Source organism: Hyperoodon ampullatus, assembly GCF_949752795.1.
Source record: "Hyperoodon ampullatus genome assembly, chromosome: 5".
Lineage (NCBI taxonomy): Eukaryota > Metazoa > Chordata > Mammalia > Artiodactyla > Ziphiidae > Hyperoodon > Hyperoodon ampullatus.
Genome location: NC_136918.1, coordinates 28,315,605 through 28,340,288, shown reverse-complemented (window position 1 = coordinate 28,340,288; position 24,684 = coordinate 28,315,605).

The window sequence follows — 24,684 nt, the reverse complement described above, 5'->3', positions numbered from 1 at the left end:
CTCTTATTTTATTTCCTGCTTCTACTGAATTCTTCAAATCCTTTATAGTTCTCCTCTTGTCCTGGCTATCCCTAAAGCATCACTTAAGCAAAGCAGATGTGTGAATGTATGGAGATAGTGCAACACAACCATAAATTTAAAACTATGCCCTATGCATCCTTATTCCTACAAGTCTTTACTTACCCCCTGTGATGTATTGTATATGTCAACTTGGCTAGTTATTCAATCAAATACTAGGTATTGCTGGGAAGGTATTTTGTAAATGTGGTTGAGAGTGATAATCAGTTGAATTTAAATAAGGGAGATTATCCTCAATAATGTGAGAAGGTCTCCTCCACTCTCTTGGAAAGTCTTAAGAGCAAAATGGAGGTTTCCCAGAAGAAGAAATTCTACTTACAACTGAAATATCAGCTCCTGCCTTAGAGTTCCAGCCTGAGTACCAGCCCTACCAACAATTGTGTAAGCCAATTTTTTGAAATAAACAAACAAACAAACAAATAAATAAATAAATAATCTATCAGCTTATCTATCCATCTATCTATTCTACTGCTTTTGTTTCTCTGGAGAACACCAACTACCAGTACTGGCCCCACTCCCACTTGAAATTTCCCACCCATCTTATTTTCTCTCCTAAAGCAGGTTTTAGAGAAAAAACTGATGGCAATAATTTGTAACACTTATTATTATGAATAATACTGGCTACTATTTAGTCAACACTTGTGTGAGTCAGACAAGTGTTTATTCCTGTACCCTGCTGCCTGCCTCTATTCAACCACTTCTCTGTGGGCTGGTAGTATATCAAGACCACATCAATTTCAACCTGATGATACAGTTTCTAATTGTCAGGATTCCCTACACCAAACAAAGTCCCCAAGTGCACTGGTCCAGCACTTGAAACTCTACACATTTCTTTGGACATAGGTCTTGTCACAGAGAATCTTTTGGTGGAAACAACATATGAGGGAAGAAATAATATGTCAGCTGTTAGGTCATCGAATATTTTATCAAAATTCTCTTGATAGGCATAAACAATGACCCATATTTTTAATGAGTACCATCTTGAAAATTGTCCCCAGGGAGCAGATCTGGCTGCAGTTCCCCAGCTGGGGGTCGCTGGACACCTGCAGGATGTGGTGGAAAAAAGTGAGAAGAAAGGTGGGAGGTTGCCAAAGGAAGCACTAGCTCTTTCACCCTTGAACTGGTTCCAGTCACACCTACTCCCTTTATGGGAGGGCTTTCCATTAAACAGTGATTGTGAAGACTTGGCAGGCAGACTGGGTTTGGATGCAGGTAGATTATCAAAGACATTTTTTCCCTGAGAGCTCTCCCCTCTCCTTCACTGCAGAATCATTTCTCTGCTCCTGCCTTCTTTATCCAGAGCCTCCCCAGAAGGCAAAGGTAATTATCTTCCAGTCTAATGTTAGTTCCTGCAATTCGTCCTTTGACCTCATCGTCTGCTCTTGCTTTTTCGAGGATCTTTTTCCATCTGTCTTTCCTCCAATCTTGGGTCTTCCTCCTGTAGTCTACCTAAGTCTCCTCCAACCTAACAAAAACATTCCCACATCCTGATGCCTCTTCTCTTAAAATGTCACTGTAAACAATGTCTTTATTTTCTGTCTCCACTTCTTCACTGTCCTTAACTCAAAGCAATGGAATTTCTGTACATCTCATTGTATTAGGCCTCTCCAGGAATCCTTTAAACCAGTTGTGAAAAGCAAGATACTTTTTCAGTTTTCATCCTACTTGGCCTCTGTTGTGCACTCAGCATGGCTGATCACAGGGGACTCAGCGTCTACTTTCAATCTGGCATCCTTGACACTTGCTGATATTTCTTCATCTCCCCTTTAGCGATGACACTTTCTCTTCCCACCCCCTAAATGTCAATTTACTCAAAGATTTAGATCTTACTTTTCTGTAATTGTATTGAATCAAGATGTATTCCTCCATCAAGACTTTATTATCTCTAAATAGACAAGTCTCTTACTACTGGTCTAAGATACTCTCCTACATTTCATTTCCATAAAGTTATCTGGCTGCCTACTGGTTGTTTCTACTTGTAAGTTTTTCTACTGTATCACACTTAGAATATCTTCAAACAAAGGTCTTATCCATATTCACAAACTAGTATCTCTTTCCCACATATTCTTATTTTGCACCTAGGTACTAGGTTTACAAAATTTTGAAGTTCCCCTATCCATACCTACAAAATAGTTTTGAGTCTTCCCTCATAATGACTTTTACAGCATGTCCTTTTATTGCATTTCCCACCACAACTGCATCTCCAATCTTCAGCATCTAGATCTATATTATAGCCCTCCTTCTCGCTGATCTGTCTGACAAATTGGTGCCCAAGAAAGTATGTTTATCATACCATGTTTTTGGCCAGCTATTTGTGCCTCTATAAGAAATGGTTAAAGAATAAGGTCTAATTTCCTTCCCCTTATATTCAGGACCCTCTCCCATTCAGTCCTAATCTTACTCTCTAAGCATCCATGTACAGTGATCCTAATCATTGGGTGACGTGTCATTACCTTGCATTCCTGACTCCAAGTGTGACATTTTTACTTCATTGGAGCACATTCCTCCTGCTCTTTTTCCTTGCCCACCTTTGGTACCCACCACACATTTTGACACTTATTTGTCTGCTTTATCCCATCTTTTCTGAATTTCTGAAATATTTATAAACACAAAAGTGTCTTTATCTAAATATATTTATGCCGATATCGGTCTTGCTGAGTAGACCTTAAATTCTTTTAAAGTCAGGAACTAGGTCTCTGACTCTTAAATCCTTGTTACCAGAAAGAGTATTTGTTGCTGTTGATGCCAAGAGTCTTCAATAGCTTTATTTCTACAACAGAAAGAGAGCAGCATTTCGTAGTGGTTAAGAGTGCAGGTGTCAGACTTGAAACAAACATGGCAGCTGTGTGACCTTGGTCATGTTATTTTAACTTACTAAGCCTTATCTAAAAAAATGCAGCTAATAATAGTACCTGCCTTAAATGGCTGTAAGAGTGAAAGAGATAATACATGTAAAGTGTTCAGCATACTGCCTGGCACATATTAAGGAGACAACAAATGTTACTTATTTCATAATGGGCACTTAATATATAGTGATGAAGGACTGAATTAGTATTGTATCACTGAAATAGAAAATTATACACTTTATAATTTTAACATGTCCTTCAAGTCATATTTCTATATTAGTTTATCAAAACTTGAAAGACTAAAATGAATTAAATGCTGAATTACTTTTCACCAGGCTTGAGCTGGAAAAGTCAGTAATATTTATTGTGATTATTATGTGCACCATGCTGTAGGAAGCTTATAGTGCTTTTGGGTATAGAGTAGACTGACTTCATATTTCAGTAGGAAAGGCAGATTAGAAAAATTTTAAATCTTGCCTGTTAATAATTAGGTTGTTGATTTGGGGTGTGTGTTGCCTTACCTCTGTGTTTTAGCTTTTTAGCCTTTCTGAAATGTAGTAAAATTTAAGTAAAATAATATGTTTAAAATATTTAAATACTGTATTCTATAAATAAAAAATACTATATGATTGATGCCCTTACTTGAATATTTTACCTTCAAAAGTGTTGTAATATAATTTTTAATAGGTTTTAAGCTATTCTCCCTGTTTTATTATTTGAAAATATATTTTCTTCTGTTTTTTAAACCTCTGGACCTTTGTTTACTTGGAGCCTTTTTCTGGGTAATGCAATATAAATGTATTGTTTATTTAATAGGTGCCAGGAACTGTGCTAGGGATAGACAAATGCATACACACATAGGCAATGTGATAGTGTTTAATTAAAGTATTACTGAAGTGAACACAGGGAAAGGAGTAATTAAGCAAGACACAGAAAGGTAAATACTGCATGATCTCATGTGTGAAATCTAAAATAGTCAAATTCATAAAAGCAGAGAGTAAAATGGTGATTGCCAGGGACAGGATGTGGGTGGTGGAAGTAAGGAGATGTCAAAGGATACAAAGTTTCAGTTACACAAGATGAATGGGTTCTGGAGTTCTAATGCACAGCATGGAGATGATAGCTAATGCTGTATTATATACCTGAAATTTGCTAAAAGGATAGATCTTAAATATTCTCACTACATACACATACATACACAATGATAATGGTATAGAGGTGGTGGATGAGTTATTTAGCTTGATTGTGATGATCTTTCCACAATGTATACGTGTACAGAATACCAAGTCGTACACCTTAAATATACAGTGTTATGTGTCAAAGATATTTCAATAAACTTGTTTTTATAAAAAGGGAAAGGGAATAATGAATTTTTCTCTTAAAGGGAAGTAGCAAAATTATGAACATTTAACATTTTTTCCTGGACCTTAGAGGTTAAGTAGAAGTTTGTCAGATACACATGTGGGTGGGTATTTTTGGCAGTATTAACAGCATAACAAAAGGCAGGGGAACTTGAAGTTATTATTGTACTCAAAATTACTGCTCCCCTGCTATGATTATGGTATTGAAGTGTGAATGCGTGCTAGGGGCAGTGGTGTGCTGTTGTTAGCTCACACATGCTCACTCATGAGAGCCAATTGTCCATATTTCTTCTTGTCTTTGCATTCACTGATACCATGTTGGTAGTTTGCAGTTGGCTATTGTGGGAGTATTTACACCTGGAAAGTAGGCAAACAGTCTAAATCGGGGTTTGTTGTTAATGTTGCTGTTCTTTTCCTTCAGAAAGCTGAATGTTAAACATTCATCAGTGCACAACTTGTTAGAACTGGCAGTTTTGAGAAGGTTAGTCTGAAAAGTTAAATGAGGGGATGTAGTGAATGGCTTGGTAAGATCAGCTAAGGAGGTTGAATTTTAAATAAGCTCCATTTATGATTTATACAGACATGGGGCAGTTCGTGGGCAAAACCTCTGAAGAAAATGAAACTTTGCAAAGGGGTAACACAAATGTATCTAACAAAAACCTGATTTTGAGGCCAAATGATTATAGACTGGGTGAATAGATCAGCATTGGCAATGTTCAGGGTAAGAAGTAAAAAAATTTGGAAAATACTTGATTGTTTTGTCAGCCAAAATAAAATGTTCTCTGCAGCTGTAAGAATTCTAAGAGTCATTTCTGCTTTGTAAACATTTCTTGGTACTGCTGACATTTCCTCTTGACAACACTTCATCTTTCACGCAATAACAGCAAACATTGAGCCTGTAAAATTATTTTTTTAAAAACCTTTTGTCCTGTGTTCCTTTTAGAAAAAGTGACTAGTGGAGTCTTTAATATGTAATATGGATATATACTAAAATTTAGAAGTGGCAAATTAGATAATCTCCTTTAAATAGATGACTAATCACAGTTCTATGGTGCTTGGTTGTTCTTGAAATGAAATAGTCAATGAGAGCAAGCTAATTACTGAACTAATCTTGAACATGTTTTAACTGTGTTATACAATCTGAAAGGAAGACCAAGAATAAGGAGAGATCAAAGAAGAAAGCAGAGAAAAAATTTAAAAACACTATAGAAGAAAATGGCATAAGTTTGAACATTTCCATAGTGATGTTTATTAACAGATAATAACTTCTAAAGCCTAAGTTTGAGTAAAACAGATGTGTCAGTAAAGACAAATGCACTTATTGGGTGCTTACTATATACCAGGATTTGTTCTATAAGCTTTACAGGTATTCTCTTGTTTGGTATTCTCAACAACTCTATAATGTAGATAATTCTTACTATCTCTACCTTACTATGAAGAAGTAGACGTACAATGTCAAAAGACAAGTAACTGGCAGACCCAGAATTCAAACCCAGGTGGTCTGCAGCTGCAGCAGCAACATCACTTAATTACTATCCTATAAAATAGTGTTTCTCAAAGTGTGAGCTCTGAAACAACAGCAGCAGCCTTACTTGGGAACTTGTTAGAAATGCAGATTTTATAACAGGAAGAAAACTGGAAAACACAAAAATACATGGTAATTAAACAACACACACTTAAACAACAAATGCATAGAAGACAAAACCAAAAGGGAAATTTAAAAATGTCTTGAGACAAAGGAAAATAGGGACACAAAATACCAAAACTCATGGGATGCAACAAAAGAAATTCTAAGAGCTAAGTTTTCAGCAGTAGATGCATATGTCAGAGAAGAGAAAAGATCTCAAATTAAAAAAAAAATAAACCTACCTATACACCTCAAAGCATTAGAAAAATAAGAAAAAACTAAGCCCAAACTTAGGAGAAGGAAAGAAATATAAAGGTTAGAGAAAAAGTAAATGAAATAGAGAATAAGAAAAAAATGGAAAAAATTAACAAAATTAAGAGTTAGTTCTTTGAAGAAATAAACAAAATTGACAAACTTTTAGTTAAACTAATCAAAAATAAGAAATAGGAATCAAATAAATAAAATTATAAATGAAAGAGGAGATATTACAGTTGATACCACAGAAATATAAAGGGTCATAAGAGAATACTATGAACAATTATATGCAATAAATTGGACAACCTAGAAGAAATGGATAAATTCCTAGAAACATAAAACCTACTAAGACTAAATTATGGAGAAATAAATAATTTCAACATACTGATAATGATTAATCAAATTGAATCAATAATCAAAAACCTCCCAACAAAGAAATGCCCAGGGCCTGATGGCTTCACTGATAATTTCTACCAAGTATTTAAAGAAGAATTAATGCCAATCCTTGTCAAATGCTTCCAAAAATTTAAAGAGGAAGGGACACAGTCAAACTCATAAGGCCAGCATTACCCTGATACCAAAGCCAGATAAGGACACTCAAAGAAAAGAAAACTATAGGTCAATGTTCATGACGAATATAGATGTAAAACTTCTCAACGAGATACTAGCAAACCTAATTCAACAGCACATTAAAAGGATCGCATAACATGATCAAGTTGGATTCATCCCTGGAATGCAAGGATGGTTTAATATACACAAATCAAGAAATGTGAAACATCACATTAATAGAATGAAAGATTAAAATCATATGATCATCTCAATAAACACAGAGAAAGCATTTGACAAAATTCAGCATCTATATATGATACAAATTCTCAACAAATTGGGTATAGAGGTATACCTCAACAAAATAAAGGCCATCTATTACAAGCCCACAACTAACATTATACTCAGTGGTGAAAAGTTGGAAAGTTTTTCTCTAAGATCAAGCACAAAACAAGGTTGCCCACTCTCACCACTTCCATTTAACATAGTACTAGAAGTCTTAGACAGAACAGTCAAGCAAGGAAAAAAAAAAAAGAGAAAAGAAAAAAGAAGTAAGGTCCATAAAACTCCTAGAAGAAAGCATAGAGAAAAACCTCCTTGACACTGGTCTTGGCAATGAATTTTTTGGATATGACACTGAAAGCACAAGCTACAAAATAAAAATAAACAAGGGGGAGTACATCAAACTAAAAAGCTACTACATAACAAGAGTAAAAATCAACAAATAGAAAAGTTAACCTATGGAATGGGAGAAAATATTTGCAAACCACATATATGATAAGGAGTTGATACACAAAATATATAAGGAACTCATAAAACTCAAAAGCATAAAAACAGGGCTTCCCTGGTGGCGCAGTGGTTGAGAGTCTGCCTGCCGATGCAGGGGACACGGGTTTGTGCCCCAGTCCGGGAAGATCCCACATGCCACGGAGTGGCTGGGCCCGTGAGCCATGGCCACTGAGCCTGTGCGTCCGGCGCCTGTGCTCCTCAATGAGAGAGGCCACAACAGTGAGACGCCTGCATACCGCAAAAAAAAAAAAAAAAAAAAAAAGCATAAAAACAAATAATACAGTTAAAAACTAGGCAAAGAACTTCCCAGGTGGCCCAGTGGTTAAGACTCCATGTTTCCACTGCAGAGAGCTCAGCTTCGATCCCTGGTCAGGGAACTCAGATCCCGCATACCTCGTGGTGCAACCAAAAAAAAAAAAAAAAGGCAAAAGACTTGAATAGACATTTTCCAAAGAAGCTATTCAAATAGCCAACAGGTACATGAAAAGGTGGTCAATATCACTAATCATCAGAGAAATGCAAATTAAAACCATGATGAAATATCACCTCACACCTGTTAGAATGGCTATTTCAAAAAGACAAGAGGTAACCAGTGTTAACAAAGCTGTGGAGAAAAGGAAATCTGTGTGTACTGTGGGTGGGAATGTGAATTGATACAGCCACTGTGGGAAATAGTTTGGAAATTCCTCAAAAATTAAAAATAGAAATACCATATGATCTAGCAATTCCACACCTGGGTCATATCTGAGGGAAATGAGATCACTATCTGGGAGACATATGTGCACCCTCATGTTCATTGCAGCATTATTCACAGTAGCCAAGACATGGAAACCACCTAAGTGTTCATTGATGAATGACTGGATAAAGAAAATGGGATATATACATATACTTAAAACTGGAAGTTTGTTGTTATATATATACTTAAAAGTTACACACACATATACATACATACACACATATATATATATATACACACACACACACAACACAATGAAATATTATTCAGTCATAAAAAAGGAAATCTTGACATTTGTGACAAAATGGGTGAACCTTGAGTGCATTGTGCTAAGTGAACTAAGCCAAAGACAAATAATGTACGATCTCAAAGGCAGAATCTGAAAAAAAAAAAAATGAACTCATAGAAACAGAGATTGGTGGTTGCTAGAGGTGGGGGGGATGGATATGGGCAAAGGTGGGCTACAAACTTCCAGTTATAAGATGAATAAGGGATCTAGTATATAGCATGGAGATTATAATTAACAATACTGAACTGTATATTTGAAAGTTGCTAAGAGAGCAATTGTTAAAAGTTCTCAACATACACACATACACAATTGTAACTATTTGAGATGATGGAAGTGTTAACTAACCTTACTGTAGTCAACATTTTGCAATATGTTTTGATACATATATCAACTCATCAATTTATACACTTTAAACTTACACTGTATGTCAATCATATCTCAATAAAGCTAGAAAAAATAAATATAAAAAGTAAAGAACAAACACAAAAACCCAATTGGAACCACGTGGCTATTTAAAAAAAAAAGAAATGCAGATTTTTAGGCTCCACCCCAGACCAACTGAATTGGAAAACCTGTAGTGTGGCCATCATCTGTATTTTTAACAAGCCCACTAGGTGATTCTCTTTTCTGCTAAAGTTTGGGAACCACTGCCCTATAGTATGCTGTCTTTACAGCTATTTATAAGGATAACTAATGTTTTAATGACACTGATCTTATATTAAACAGCTTGTGGATGCATGTCGCAACAAATGGAGTGATCAGAAAAGCCTGTGCATGTTGGAAAGCAGAACTGACACTTTGCTCTATTTCCACTATGACCATGCATCTCACATTCCACAGTCAGAAAAAAAGAATTGCGTCCTGAGACAAGCTCAAACTAACAGGATCACCCTGACTGATGCAGGCAAGTCCCTAAGAGAATAAAACCTTTCTTTCTTTTTTTTTTTTTTATTATCCTTGACTCTCTGAAAAAAAAAAAAGGAAATCATTTGATCCCTGCTTTAGGCTCTGCTGATGTCTGAAGGTATGTTATAACCTTCCTGAGTATGATAACCATCTGAGAAATTGACTGTTTTTCCACTATGATCAGAATAATATAAACATGTTTACATTGGTAATTTTGTATGTGTGTGTCTTAAAAATATTTGGTATGCCAAAAATAAATAAATAAATAAATAAAATACTTTGCATGCATTTTATTTGGCGAGCTAGGCGTTCTGAAGTCTGATTCTGTTCCATTTATCATGAATACACGTTTCCTTTGTATCTGGTTCCACATTCAGGTCTTCAAGCAATCATGGATCATGAAGTACTGCAGTACTTACCTTTGAAAAAATCTGCATGTAAGTGGACCCACAAAGTTCAAACCCGTGTTGTTCAAGGGTCAACTGTATATCTTATTGGGTCTGTTTCTCTGGAGAATCCAGACTGTTAAACGTTTAGAGCAGAGTTCACACCCTTTAACAAGTTTTGCAAGGTCCTCTGTGGTCTGGTTCTGGTTCCATTCTCATCGCTCACCATTATCCTTCATACTTTACCAGTCATAGTCAACTGTTTTGTTCCTGTTTTCTTTTTTCTCTGAGACTGCATATGCTGAAATTCTTGCCTGGAACACCTTTTCCCCACAGCTTTCCTTCACTCTCTACTCCTACATGGGGCCCTAATCAAACTCCCTCATCCCATTTGAGCCCCAGTCATTTTTGATCTGCTGTTAGATCTCGAATTACACCATAGTCTCTCTTATTCCTGGGCCCTTGAACATGGTGTTCACTCCTTCTTGGTCTATTCATTATTGCAGTCTCAGTGTAGCTGGTACTTCATTTAGAAAGACTTCCCCTCTCTCCTAAAGATGGGCAAGTGCTCGGATCACTGGTCCCAAAAACCTGTAGAGCTTTGGTATTTACACTGCATTATAATCACTTGTCCGTTGAAATACAAACTCTGTAAATCAGGAAACTTTTCGGTAATGTCTGCTGCATATCAGACATTCTACAAATGGTGGTTTAATGAACAAATAAAACCAATACAATGTTAAGTCCAGAGGACTTTCTCAAGGCTGCAAATGAGAGATATAGCCATGACTCAGAAACTGCAGAAACTGTGGTGACTTCCCTGGCGGTCCAGTGGTTAAGACTCTGCCATTCCAATGCAGGCAGTGCAGGTTTGATCCCTGGTCAGGGAACTAAGATCCCACATGCCGTGCAGCCAAAAAAAATAAATAAATAAAATTAAAAAAAAAAAAAGAAATCGGGAAGAAGTTCAATTGAAATGGAGTAAGGTCGGGGAATGGAGAAGGGTCACTGAAAATAGTGTCACATGGTGAGGAACCTCCTTATCGTTTATTGACGCAAGGGCATATTTGGCATACTTCAAGGTATAGAGTTGAGTTCATGACTGCTTCAAAGAGAGGAAATAAACTGTGACAACACTTACACAAATATTAAATGATATTTTAATAATCTACAAATATTATTATTATTATTAGCACTTGTGATGGACTCATTTTTCCATCCAAAAGAGAAAAACAGCTTGGGAGTTTTCTTAAACAGGCAAACATTTTTTTCTGGAAGAATGTTTGGTGATAAAGGTCACTGTGAACTTATAGAGGAGCTCAGCAGGATGGAAGCCGCATTTATTTATGTGTATTTATGTGCTTATTCACTGATGGCTTTGCTGAGGAAATCTATATTGGCAAGTGCCCTAATTAAGAAATAATAATGTAATTGATTTTTTATGGATTATCTTCAATTGAATCCCTTTACAACAGCAAACTCTCATTGACTACTCGGAATAATTGATGGCTTCTCAGCACAATGCCTTCGGCTGACTGCAGAGGAGCTGATGCTGTGTCTGACAGTGATCTCCAGTTACCTCTGTTCTCACCATGGTTACCCCTAGAAAGGCAGCAGGCCAAAGTGAAAAGGGTACAGTCAATTCACTGAGTATCAAAGGTCAGCTCACTTTCATTTTTGTACAATGACAGGGTTGAACTAAATCAATGATTTGAAAAATAAAAATTCAGCAGAACTCCTTCATCAAACAAATTCTATGTAGGAGCTGTGTATGTAAAACAAGCCCCAGTGGTGTTAACTCTCACTGAAGCAAGGTTGGAAGTGCAGAGTTTGACTCAGTTCTTGTCTCCTATCACCCAAGCAGACTCTGAAGAACTCCAGGACATATGGTACCAAGTCCAAGCTTGTACTGCTCACTGCACAACAGGGCAATAAATCAACAGATGAGGTGTTGGGTCAAGGAATAGTGACTTTATTTGGAAAGCCAGCAAACCTAGAAGATGGTGGACTAGTGTCCCAAAGAACCATCTTGTCTGGGTTTGGATGCTAGCTTCTTTAATAGAACAAAGAATGGGACATGAGGAGGGAAAGTAAAAAAAGTGACAAATTGTTGCAAATATTTCCTGGTCCCACCAGACTCCAGAGGGGATGTGTTAATTTCTTCTTTTCTGCAGCCATACATGGGTGGTCAGGATGTTTCCTGTGAGCTAAACCAAGGTATTTTAGCTTAATGCTCAGACATGGGAGGGTTCTGGGAGATGGGCCATTATGTATACTTAAAGCTATAGGCAACATGCCTTTAGTGATTAACTTGTAGCAAAAGCAATAGAATACAAAGGTAAAAGTAAAAGAAACAGATCTAATATGGAGTCAGATTTGTTCTTCCCTATTACTCACACAGTTTGAAAGCTGCTGAACTAGATGATCTCCAAGCATGATTCCCCTTCTAAAATTCCAGGATTTTGTAATATGACTTCAAGGATTCCAGGATAAACCAAAGTAGTCATTTGTCTCATCTTTGGAGTAGATGTGTCTTAAAGCATTTGCCATCATAGTCCAGTCCGAATATCAAACTTGGTTCAGAACACTCAGACTGTGGTTTAAGCAAAGTTAAGCTGTCTATGCCTCTGATTTTGGTGATTTCATATCATTGTGTGTGTGTGTGTGTGTGTGTCTGTGTCTGTGTATACATACAAGTGTAAGATAGTCTGCAATCTTACAGGAGCTCTGCATTTTCTTATTTCAGCAGATATTTGTGGAATTGTGAGGAGGTTGTTGTTATCTAGGAGAAGGAAGCAACAGCTGTTGAGTACCAGTGAGTTCTGTGCCAGACACTTTTTATAAAAGGAGATATATTAACCGTATTCATTCATGAGGTAATTAAAGTTCAGAAATGTCAACCAAGGTCACAATAAGTCTCTGTGACTCCAAACCTCATACTTTTTACTAAATAATGATTTATACAGAAAAGGGAGAGACCTAGTTAGATTATTTGAGGAAGGGTTTAATTTAGATATATAATCATTTAGAAAAATGTAGGATTTTACTGTAGTAAAAATCAGTAGTAAATTTCACTAGAAAATTCAGTCTTTGAGGGCTTGAAGGAATAGTGTAGTGAATCAGATCCCATTAACATTATGCTTATATAGTCCTTATCTTGAGCAATGGTTCTCAACAGGGCATGATTTTACCCACTATAGGGTACATCTGGAAATCTCCAAAGACATTTTTGGTTGACACAACTTGGGTGGGAGGTGTGTGCTATTGGGATGTACTGGGTGGAGGCCAGGGATATTATTAAACATCCTGCAATACACAGAATTATTTGGCCCCAAACATCAATAGTACCAAAATTGAGAAACTCTGATCTACATATACCAGGAGATTTAAAGGAGCTATTGCAAGATAAGAAAGTAAAAAGACCAGGATGGGAACCCACATATAATTTTTAACCTATTTGAATTTTTTTTTGCAAGTCTACTCTAAAGCTTCTTAGCTAGAGAATGACGCTCTGATTAAGTTTTCTGGGAATGATGATTAGCCCTGTTTCAAACCAAACCAAACCAAATTCCTCACATATTATAAGACATTTTCATAAATCATCTGGAGTAGAAATTACAATTATTAGAATTCCAGAAACACCATCATCTGTGCCCACGTTTAATCTTGTACCAATTCATAAGGTCATCCACACCTCATACACCAAGGTGACAATTTTTGCTCATCAGATAGCCAGGGCTCTTCCATTCCCTTGAAGACACACTTCCTATAAAATATGGACATAATTAAAGCATGTATTTACTTTAGGTTAAGTGAAGTTTGGTATATGTGGTAGGCAGAATAATGCTCCTGACCTTCCCAAAGATATCCATGTTCCAATTTTGGGAACTCATGATAAAAGGAATTTTCCTGATGTGATTAAGTTAAAACCCTTGCCATGGGGTAATTATCCTGGATTATTTGGGTAGGCCCTGAGAAATGGAATATTGCCTGCCATATCAGTAAACAAAATATGTCACAGTCATCAGCAGCTGCAGCCACTGCAGAAGGTGAGCAAGTGAGCCCTGAGGGAACTCAGGAAGGAAAAGAATACCTGCCATTTAGCAGCCATCAGACTACAGCCACTTCCCACGGTGAGCCTTGAGGAAACTCAGGATAGGAAAATACAGGATGCTGGCCCCAGATAGCTGAGGTTCATATCAAACGAATGATTTCACTGAGCCCAGACTCTCACATCTTCCCATACAAAGAAAAGCGCTAAATTCCTTCACTTGAGGTATCTGGTTTTCTTTAATTAACAATAATCTTTTGACATTCAGACTACCTACCCTTTGTTGCAAAACCCCTATATATCCTAGCTACCCCCCGGCCTCCTTGGAGCAGTTCTTTCAGGGCTACTTGAATTGCCGCCTCCCAGGCTTGAAGTCCTAAAAATTTCTGCTGATTAAAATATAACTCTCAACATTTAGGTTGTACATTTGTTTCTCAGCCAACAGTCAAATGGAATTACAAGTCTTTAAACTGAAAGAGAGAGGCAGAAGAGGTCAGAGTGATGTGATGTGAGAAGGACTTGGTCTGTTTTTGCTGGCTCTGAAGATGGAATAAGGGGTCATGAGTCAAGGAGTGCAGATTGCTTCTCGAAGTTGGAAAAGGCAAGGAAATAGGTCCCAGCCAGGGCCTACAGAAAGGAACACAGCCCTGCCCAGGCTTTAGTATTAGCCTGATGAGATCCAGGTCAGTTCTGAACTACAGAACTACAAGATAATAAATTGGGTTTGTCTGAACCACGAAGTTTGTGTTCATTTGTTATGGAAGCAATAGAAAGCTAATACAGTATGTAACCTCCACCAGGTCTGACGGGATGATCTACTTAAACCTTAATTAACTTTGAAGGTATTAAATACTGATGAGGGACCCACCCTCAGGCATCTGTTTTAATTCTTTGATATGCTTGCACAAATTAGATTCTTGCCTGAAGTCGAAGGAGGGGGTGCTTGACAGAGACAAGAAGGATACTGAGAACAGAAGTATTAACAAACTACTCCATAGTATTGATCTAAGAGCCTATAGCAGTGATGGCTGACAGAATTTTGGTGTAAGCCACACATGTATTTTTACATTTTTAGTAGCCTGTTAAAACAATAATAAGACAAAGGTGAAATTTATTTTAATAATGTATTTAACCCAATGTATCCATTCTATCATTTTAACATATAATCAATATAAAATTATTGATGAACTATTTTACATTATTTTTTATACTAAATCTTTGAAATGTATGTATCTTACACTTAAGGCTCATCTCCATTTGGACTAGTCACCTTTCAAGTGCTCAATAGCCATGTGTGGACATATATTGCACAGTGTGACCTAGACAAGAGAGGGAAGGGATACAAAGGAAAATGCACTGTTTTCTTCTACTATTCCTCTAGCTTATGTCACCAGATGTGTGGGATTTTATCCACACTGACCAAGTCTCTGATGCCATCTGTCTGTCCTGCAACTTAGTTCAGTTCTGACAGTATCTACATGGTGTTAGCATCGAATCTTACATGGTAAGGATTCAGTCCCACAAGACTGTCCCCACATCAGATGCCACTTGCTAGTCCCAGGTTGTCACCTGTATTTCTGACTGAGTGGCTATAAGTCAGGGTTCCCATGACCCCCTCCTGTGTTCAATAATTTGCTAGAATGGCTTGCAGGACTCAGGAAAGCAGTTTATTTACTAGATTACCATTTATTATAAGAGGATACAGCTTATGAGGTATGTGGGATGGGGTGGAACGTCCATGCCCTCTCCAGGCAAGCCACCCTCTCAGTACCTCCAGGAGTCCAGCAACCTAGAAGTCCTCTGAACCCTGTAATTCAGGGTTTATTATGGAGGCTTCATTATGTAGCTGTGATCAATTATTTAACTCAATGTTCAGCCCTTCTCTCCTCCTTGGAGGATGGGGGGTAGGAATGAAAGTCCAAGCTTCTAATCTTGACTTGGTTTTTCTGGTGATCAGCCCCCATCAAGGAGCCCACCAAGGGTCATTCGAATAAAAGACCTTCCTATCACCCAGGAAATTCCAAAGGATTTAGGAGGTCTGTATCAGAAACTGGGTTCAAAGATAAACTATTAGAACAAAAGATGCATCTAGCACGTTTATCACAGGAAATTACAAAAGGTTTTAGGAGCTCTGGCCAGGAGCTGGGAACAGAAACCAAAATATATATGTATTTCTTATTATAGCACCATATCACAGAGATGTAGGTTAAACATGAGGTCATTTTGATGGAGAAACTTGGGAAGCTCAGGGCATGGGAACTATTGCCTTAGGAGCCAGGTGAAGAGGTGGAACAAGTGGGATGGAGAACTCCTCTTTCCAATGTTTCCATGCATCTGCAGTAGGTCCAATCTCTGCAGCAGAATCTGGAGGGGGGGTGAATGTGGAGAGAGTGATCTTGTGAAGGTTGTTCTAGCAGCCACACGATCCAAAGTCCCCGCTCAGATGAACTAAAAGCAGTGTACTTACTTCATGGGGTGAGGAGGAGAGGGGTGCATACATGCATTACATACATTCATATCATGTCTCCCATTTCTGCTCACACATTTTAATTGGAGAAGATCCCTTAATGAGCTCGTAGAACATTTTTCTCCTAGGAGATGGTCTACAAGTGTCTTGAATAAACTAATCATCAAACAGATGAATTTAATTTATTTAAGTGGACTAGGAAGTTTTAATAATTTTCTTATCATAAAAATTAACAAATAGCCTAGCCAAAGGAATGTATTTGGAATTTTGTGTTATTTAACCTGTATCAAAATGCCTGGCATATAGTAGTGATATTTGCTTGTAGAATAAAATACTTGGCTTTTATTCAGAGAACGCCCTAGTGCTAAAACTAGATGAGCAACTAATGATGTGTTTGGCTAATGGAATATCAGCATAGAATATTTTTTTAATGAGAAAGGCAGTGGTTCTGTTACTCCCATGGAAAAATACACCAAAACAAGATAATCTACTACAATAGAACTTTTTAGATTTTGCTATTAATAGCCCCAATGAGTGCTGACAATAGAGTTTACCACAATACCCAAATCAAAACCCTCAAATGGTATGACCACAAAGGCTATGAACTCTCAAGCCAGTAGCTAATGGACAAGATACTAAATATCAACCTAGGACCAAGATATATTTTTTTTTTTTTTTTTTTTTTTTATTATTATTTTTTTTTTTTTATTTTTTGCTTTATCACAAATTTAATCAGTTATATGTATACATATGTTCCCATATCCCCTCCCTTTTGCGTCTCCCTCCCACCCTCCCTATCCCACCCCTCCAGGCGGTCACAAAGCACCGAGCTGATCTCCCTGTGCTATGCGGCTGCTTCCCACTAGCTATCTACCTTACGTTTGGTAGTGTATATATGTCCATGCCGCTCTTTCACTTTGTCACAGCTTACCCTTCCCCCTCCCCATATCCTCAAGTCCATTCTCTAGTAGGTCTGTGTCTTTATTCCTGTCTTACCCCTATGTTCTTCATGACCTTTTTTTTTCTTAAATTCCATATATATGTGTCAGCATACAGTATTTGTCTTTCTCTTTCTGACTTACTTCACTCTGTATGACAGACTCTAGGTCCATCCACCTCATTACAAATAGTTCAATTTCATTTCTTTTTATGGCTGAGTAATATTCCATTGTATGTATGTGCCACATCTTCTTTACCCATTCATCCAATGATGGACACTTAGGTTGTTTCCATCTCCGGGCTATTGTAAATAGGGCTGCTATGAACATTTTGGTACATGTCTCTTTTTGAATTATGGTTTTCTCAGGGTATATGCCCAGTAGTGGGATTGCAGGGTCATATGGTAGTTCTATTTGTAGTTTTTTAAGGAACCTCCATACCGTTCTCCATAGTGGCTGTACCAATTCACATTCCCACCAGCAGTGCAAGAGTGTTCCCTTTTTTCCACACCCTCTCCAGCATTTATTGTTTCTAGATTTTTTGATGATGGCCATTCTGACTGGTGTGAGATGATATCTCATTGTAGTTTTGATTTGCATTTCTCTAATGAGTAAAGATGTTGAGCATCCTTTCATGTGTTTGTTGGCAGTCTGTATATCTTCTGTGGAGAAATGTCTATTTAGGTCTTCTGCCCATTTTTGGATTGGGCTGTTTGTTTTTTTGTTATTGAGCTGCATGAGCTGCTTATAAATTTTGGAGATTAATCCTTTGTCAGTTGCTTCATTTGCAAATATTTTCTCCCATTCTGAGGGTTGTCTTTTGGTCTTGTTTATGGTTTCCTTTGCTGTGCAAAAGCTTTTAAGTTTCATTAGGTCCCATGTGTTTATTTTTGTCTTTATTTCCATTTCTCTAGGAGGTGGGTCAAAAAGGATCTTGCTGTGATTTATGTCATAGAGTGTTCTGCCTATGTTGTCCTCTAAGAGTTTGATAGTGTCTGGCCTTACATTTAGGTCTTTAATCCATTTTGAGCTTATTTTTGTGTATGGTGTTAGGGAGTGATCGAATCTCATACTTTTACATGTCCCTGTCCAGTTTTCCCAACACCACTTATTGAAGAGACTGTCCTTTCTCCACTGTACATTCCTGCCTCCTTTATCAAAGATAAGGTGACCATATGTCCGTGGGTTTATCTCTGGGCTTTCTATCCTGTTCCATTGATCTATCTTTCTGTTTCTGTGCCAGTACCATACTGTCTTGATTACTGCAGCTTTGTAGTATAGTCTGAAGTCAGGGAGCCTGATTCCTCCAGCTCCATTTTTCGTTCTCAAGATTGCTTTGGCTATTCGGGGTCTTTTGTGTTTCCATACAAATTGTGAAATTTTTTGTTCTAGTTCTGTGAAAAATGCCAGTGGTATTTTGATAGGGATTGCATTGAATCTGTAGATTGCTTTGGGTAGTAGAGTCATTTTCACAATGTTGATTCTTCCAATCCAAGAACATGGTACATCTCTCCATCTATTTGTATCATCTTTAATTTCTTTCATCAGTGTCTTATAATTTTCTGCATACAGGTCTTTTGTCTCCTTAGGTAGGTTTATTCCTAGATATTTTATTCTTTTTGTTGCAATGGTAAATGGGAGTGTTTCCTTGATTTCACTTTCAGATTTTTCATCATTAGTATATAGGAATGCCAGAGATTTCTGTGCATTAATTTTGTATCCTGCAACTTTACCAAATTCATTGATTAGCTCTAGTAGTTTTCTGGTAGCATCTTTAGGATTCTCTATGTATAGTATCATGTCATCTGCAAACAGTGACAGCTTTACTTCTTCTTTTCCAATTTGGATTCCTTTTATTTGCTTTTCTTCTCTGATTGCTGTGGCTAAAACTTCCAAAACTATGTTGAATAAGAGTGGTGAGAGTGGGCAACCTTGTCTTGTTCCTGATCTTAGTGGAAATGGTTTCAGTTTTTCACCATTGAGGACGATGCTGGCTGTGGGTTTGTCATATATGGCCTTTATTATGTTGAGGAAAGTTCCCTCTATGCCTACTTTCTGCAGGGTTTTTATCATGAATGGGTGTTGAATTTTGTCGAAAGCTTTCTCTGCATCTATTGAGATGATCATATGGTTTTTCTCCTTCAATTTGTTAATATGGTGTATCACGTTGATTGATTTGCGTATATTGAAGAATCCTTGCATTCCTGGGATAAACCCCACTTGATCATGGTGTATGATCCTTTTAATGTGCTGTTGGATTCTGTTTGCTAGTATTTTGTTGAGGATTTTTGCATCTATGTTCATCAGTGATATTGGCCTGTAGTTTTCTTTCTTTGTGACATCCTTGTCTGGTTTTGGTATCAAGGTGATGGTGGCCTCGTAGAATGAGTTTGGGAGTGTTCCTCCCTCTGCTATATTTTGGAAGAGTTTGAGAAGGATAGGCGTTAGCTCTTCTCTAAATGCTTGATAGAATTCGCCTGTGAAGCCATCTGGTCCTGGGCTTTTGTTTGTTGGAAGATTTTTTATCACAGTTTCAATTTCAGTGCTTGTGATTGGTCTGTTCATATGTTCTATTTCTTCCTGATTCAGTCTTGGCAGGTTGTGCATTTCTAAGAATTTGTCCATTTCTTCCAGGTTGTCCATTTTATTGGCATAGAGTTGCTTATAGTAATCTCTCACGATCTTTTGTATTTCTGCAGTGTCAGTTGTTACTTCTCCTTTTTCATTTCTAATTCTATTGATTTGAGTCTTCTCCCTTTTTTTCTTGATGAGTCTGGCTAATGGTTTATCAATTTTGTTTATCTTCTCAAAGAACCAGCTTTTAGTTTTATTGATCTTTGCTATCGTTTCCTTCATTTCTTTTTCATTTATTTCTGATCTGATTTTTATGATTTCTTTCCTTCTGCTAACTTTGGGATGTTTTTGTTCTTCTTTCTCTAATTGCTTTAGGTGCAAGGTTAGGTTGTTTAGTCGAGATATTTCCTGTTTCTTAAGGTGGGATTGTATTGCTATAAACTTCCCTCTTAGAACTGCTTTTGCTGCATCCCATAGGTTTTGGGTCGTCGTGTCTCCATTGTCATTTGTTTCTAGGTATTTTTTTATTTCCTCTTTGATTTCTTCAGTGATCACTTCGTTATTAAGTAATGTATTGTTTAGCCTCCATGTGTTTGTATTTTTTATAGCTCTTTTCCTGTAATTGATATCTAGTCTCATAGCATTGTGGTCGGAAAAGATACTTGATACAATTTCAATTTTCTTAAATTTACCAAGGCTTGATTTGTGACCCAAGATATGATCTATCCTGGAGAATGTTCCATGAGCACTTGAGAAAAATGTGTATTCTGTTGTTTTTGGATGGAATGTCCTATAAATATCAATTAAGTCCATCTTGTTTAATGTATCATTTAAAGCTTGTGTTTCCTTATTTATTTTCATTTTGGATGATCTGTCCATTGGTGAAAGTGAGGTGTTAAAGTCCCCTACTATGATTGTGTTACTGTCGATTTCTCCTTTTATGGCTGTTAGCGTTTGCCTTATGTATTGAGGTGCTCCTATGTTGGGTGCATAAATATTTACAATTGTTATATCTTCTTCTTGGATCGATCCCTTGATCATTATGTAGTGTCCTTCTTTGTCTCTTCTAGTAGTCTTTATTTTAAAGTCTATTTTGTCTGATATGAGAATTGCTACTCCAGCTTTCTTTTGGTTTCCATTTGCATGGAATATCTTTTTCCATCCCCTTACTTTCAGTCTGTATGTGTCTCTAGGTCTGAAGTGGGTCTCTTGTAGACAGCATATATATGGGTCTTGTTTTTGTATCCATTCAGCCAATCTGTGTCTTTTGGTGGGAGCGTTTAGTCCATTTACATTTAAGGTAATTATCGATATGTATGTTCCTATTCCCATTTTCTTAATTGTTTTGGGTTCGTTATTGTAGGTCTTTTCCTTCTGTTGTGTTTCTTGCCTAGAGAAGTTCCTTTAGCATTTGTTGTAAAGCTGGTTTGGTGGTGCTGAACTCTCTCAGCTTTTGCTTGTCTGTAAACGTTTTAATTTCTCCATCAAATCTGAATGAGATCCTTGCTGGGTAGAGTAATCTTGGTTGCAGGTTTCTCTCCTTCATCACTTTAATTATGTCCTGCCACTCCCTTCTGGCTTGTAGAGTTTCTGCTGAGAGATCAGCTGTTATCCTGATGGGGATTCCCTTGTGTGTTATTTGTTGTTTTTGCCTTGCTGCTTTTAATATGATTTCTTTGTGTTTAATTTTTGACAGTTTGATTAATATGTGTCTTGGCGTATTTCTCCTTGGATTTATTCTGTATGGGACTCTCTGTGCTTCTTGGACTTGATTAACTATTTCCTTTCCCATATTAGGGAAGTTTTCAACTATAATCTCTTCAAATATTTTCTCAGTCCCTTTCTTTTTCTCTTCTTCTTCTGGAACCCCTATAATTCGAATGTTGGTGCGTTTAATGTTGTCCCAGAGGTCTCTGATATTGTCCTCTGTTCTTTTCATTCTTTTCTCTTTATTTTGCTCTGCATTAGTTATTTCCACTATTTTATCTTCCACCTCACTTATCCGTTCTTCTGCCTCAGTTATTCTGCTATTGATCCCATCTAGAGTATTTTTCATTTCATTTATTGTGTTTTTAATCGATGCTTGATTCATCTTTAGTTCTACTAGGTCCTTGTTAACTGTTTCTTGCATTTTGTCTATTCTATTTCCAAGATTTTGGATCATCTTTACTATCATTATTCTGAATTCTTTTTCAGATAGACTGCCTATTACCTCTTCATTTGTTAGGTCTGGTGGGTTTTTATCTTGCTCCTTCTCCTGCTGTGTGTTTTTCTGTCTTCTCATTTTGCTTATGTTACTGTGTTTGGGGTCTCCTTTTTGCCGGCTGCAGGTTCGTAGTTCCTGTTGTTTTTGGTGTCTGTCCCCAGTGGCTAAGGTTGGTTTAGTGGGTTGTGTAGGTTTCCTGGTCGAGGGGACTAGTGCCTGTGTTCTGGTGGATGAGGCTGGATCTTGTCTTTCTGGTGGGCAGGTCCACGTCTGGTGGTGTGTTTTGGGGTGTCTGCAGACTTTTTATGATTTTAGGCCACCTCTCTGCTAATGGGTGGCGTTGTGTTCCTGTCTTGCTAGTTGTTTGGCATAGGGTGTCCAGCACTGTAGCTTGCTGGTCGTTGAGTGAAGCTGGGTGCTGGTGTTGAGATGGAGATCTCTGGAAGATTTTCGCGTTTGATATTATGTGGAGCTGGGAGGTCTCTTGTGGACCAGTGTCCTGAAGTTGGCTCTCCCACCTCAGAGGCACAGTACTGACTCCTGGCTCCTCAATTTGGGATGATTTGTTGTCTATTCATGTATTCCACAGATGCAGGGTACATCAAGTTGATTGTGGAGCTTTAATCCGCTGCTTCTGAGGCTGCTGGGAGAGGTTTCCCTTTCTCTTCTCCAAGATATATTTTTAATTACTGTTGGCATTTTGCTTCTGCTTAATCCATTACATAGGAGCCAACACTATGCCTTTATTTCCTCCAATTTCTGACTTCATCCATTGATAAGACTCAGCTTCAGTCAGCAATATTAGGTAGGAGGCTAACCACTAAGGAGAGTGAATGATTGACCTGCACGACACATTTGTACCACAGACAAAACCAAATGAACCCAAAGCAGCATACAGACAAGGTCCTTAGATAAGCACTGCTAATGCTTTGCAGCATTTTATGGTTCTTAGGCAAGGTACTCTATTGAATTCCAGGTTGGGATAAGTCCTTTTTTCTTTTCCTGATAAAAATGTGATGAAAAACGTTGCTGTGAAAGAGCTAGGTCTCAGGAAAAAAAGATATAGAGTCAAGATTTTACACCAGATGAGGCATTTAACTTTTCTGAGCTTTGTTTTTCTAATTTATGAAATGAAGACAAAAAAATACCTTCTCTGTTTTCTTCATTTGCGTATTGTGAGGGTCAAATGACAAAAAGTACTATCATATACCAGATAGATTTTTCTGTGTTTGTTTGGTTTTTTTTTTTTTGGTAAAGGGTGATATAAATGTAAGTAACTCTATTTTTATGATTAACATCACAGTCCTAGCTACTGATAAGGTGTAATGGGATGGTGTCCATCTGTCCATGGTGATTATCCTTTTGCTTGTTTTCTAAACTTGTTTGTCCTTCCCCTGACACTGCACCCAGTCAGATTTTTTTAGAAAATCAGATGTTTATATCAATTCCCCTCTATATTTTCTCTCTGTCTAGTGTTTGCTTAGTACAGCCGGAAATCCCAGTGTACACAGAGAGTATTTAGCAAATGCTCTTCAAAAATCTACTTATCCCTTTCTCCCAAAATCTTCTAAGAAATTATATCAGTCAGATATTGCCACGTAACAGATATTCACACAATCATAGCAGCAGGCACTAGAACCACTCATTTCTCACCTGTCTGTGGGCCAGCTGAAGTTGAGATCTCTAGGCTGAGCTTTGGTAGGTGGATCTGGCTATAGGTCCAGCTAGGTTTGGTGTTTTGCTTTGAGCTGGTCTTGGATCTGTTCTGCATGTCTTCAGTCTGAGGCTGGGGCTGATGCGGTAGTACCCACCCCTAGTGTATTTCTTCTCGTGAACTTGGAAGAGGCATTAGATGGCAAGCACAATCAAACAAGGTACCCGGGTAGATTTGGTATCAAACGACGTTGGGTAAAATACTTATTTTGTGGCTAAAGCTACCCCGGTAAGCCTGTTCTCAAATAAAATGTTCATTTCATCAAACATTTAATCGTTTTTTCAGTTGAAACTTTTTTTGTGCTTTCAAGTTTGTAGCAACCACAATCAAAACTTTTTCATATGGTTGAAGACCATGCTGTCAGGAGATATGGGGGTATATGTATATGTATAGCTGATTCACTTTGTTATAAAGCAGAAACTAACACACCATTGTAAAACAATTATATTCCAATAAAGATGTTAATAAATAAATAAATAAGTAAGTAAATGTCCAACATTCTATTCAAAGTTTAAAAAAAAGATGATGCTGTTAAAAGTTTTGTGTGTGTCTTTGTGTACATATGCATTCACTCTTTTGATTGCTTGTTATGGAAAGGTAAATTTTCTTCAAATACTTTGCTCTTAATTTTCAAAGCCTTAACAATTTAGAACATTGAAATAATATTTTGAAATAATTATTAAGACAATATGGGGCTTCCCTGGTGGCGCGGTGGTTAAGATTTCACCTGCCAATACAGAGGATATGGGTTCGTGCCCCAGTCTGGGAAGATCCCATATTCCACGGAGTGGCTAGGCCCATGAGCCATGGCCGCTGAGCCTGTGCGTCTGCAGCCTGTGCTCCACAACGGGAGAGGCCACAACAGTGAGAGGCCCGCGTACCGCAAAAAAAAAAAAAAGACAATATGGATGCAGG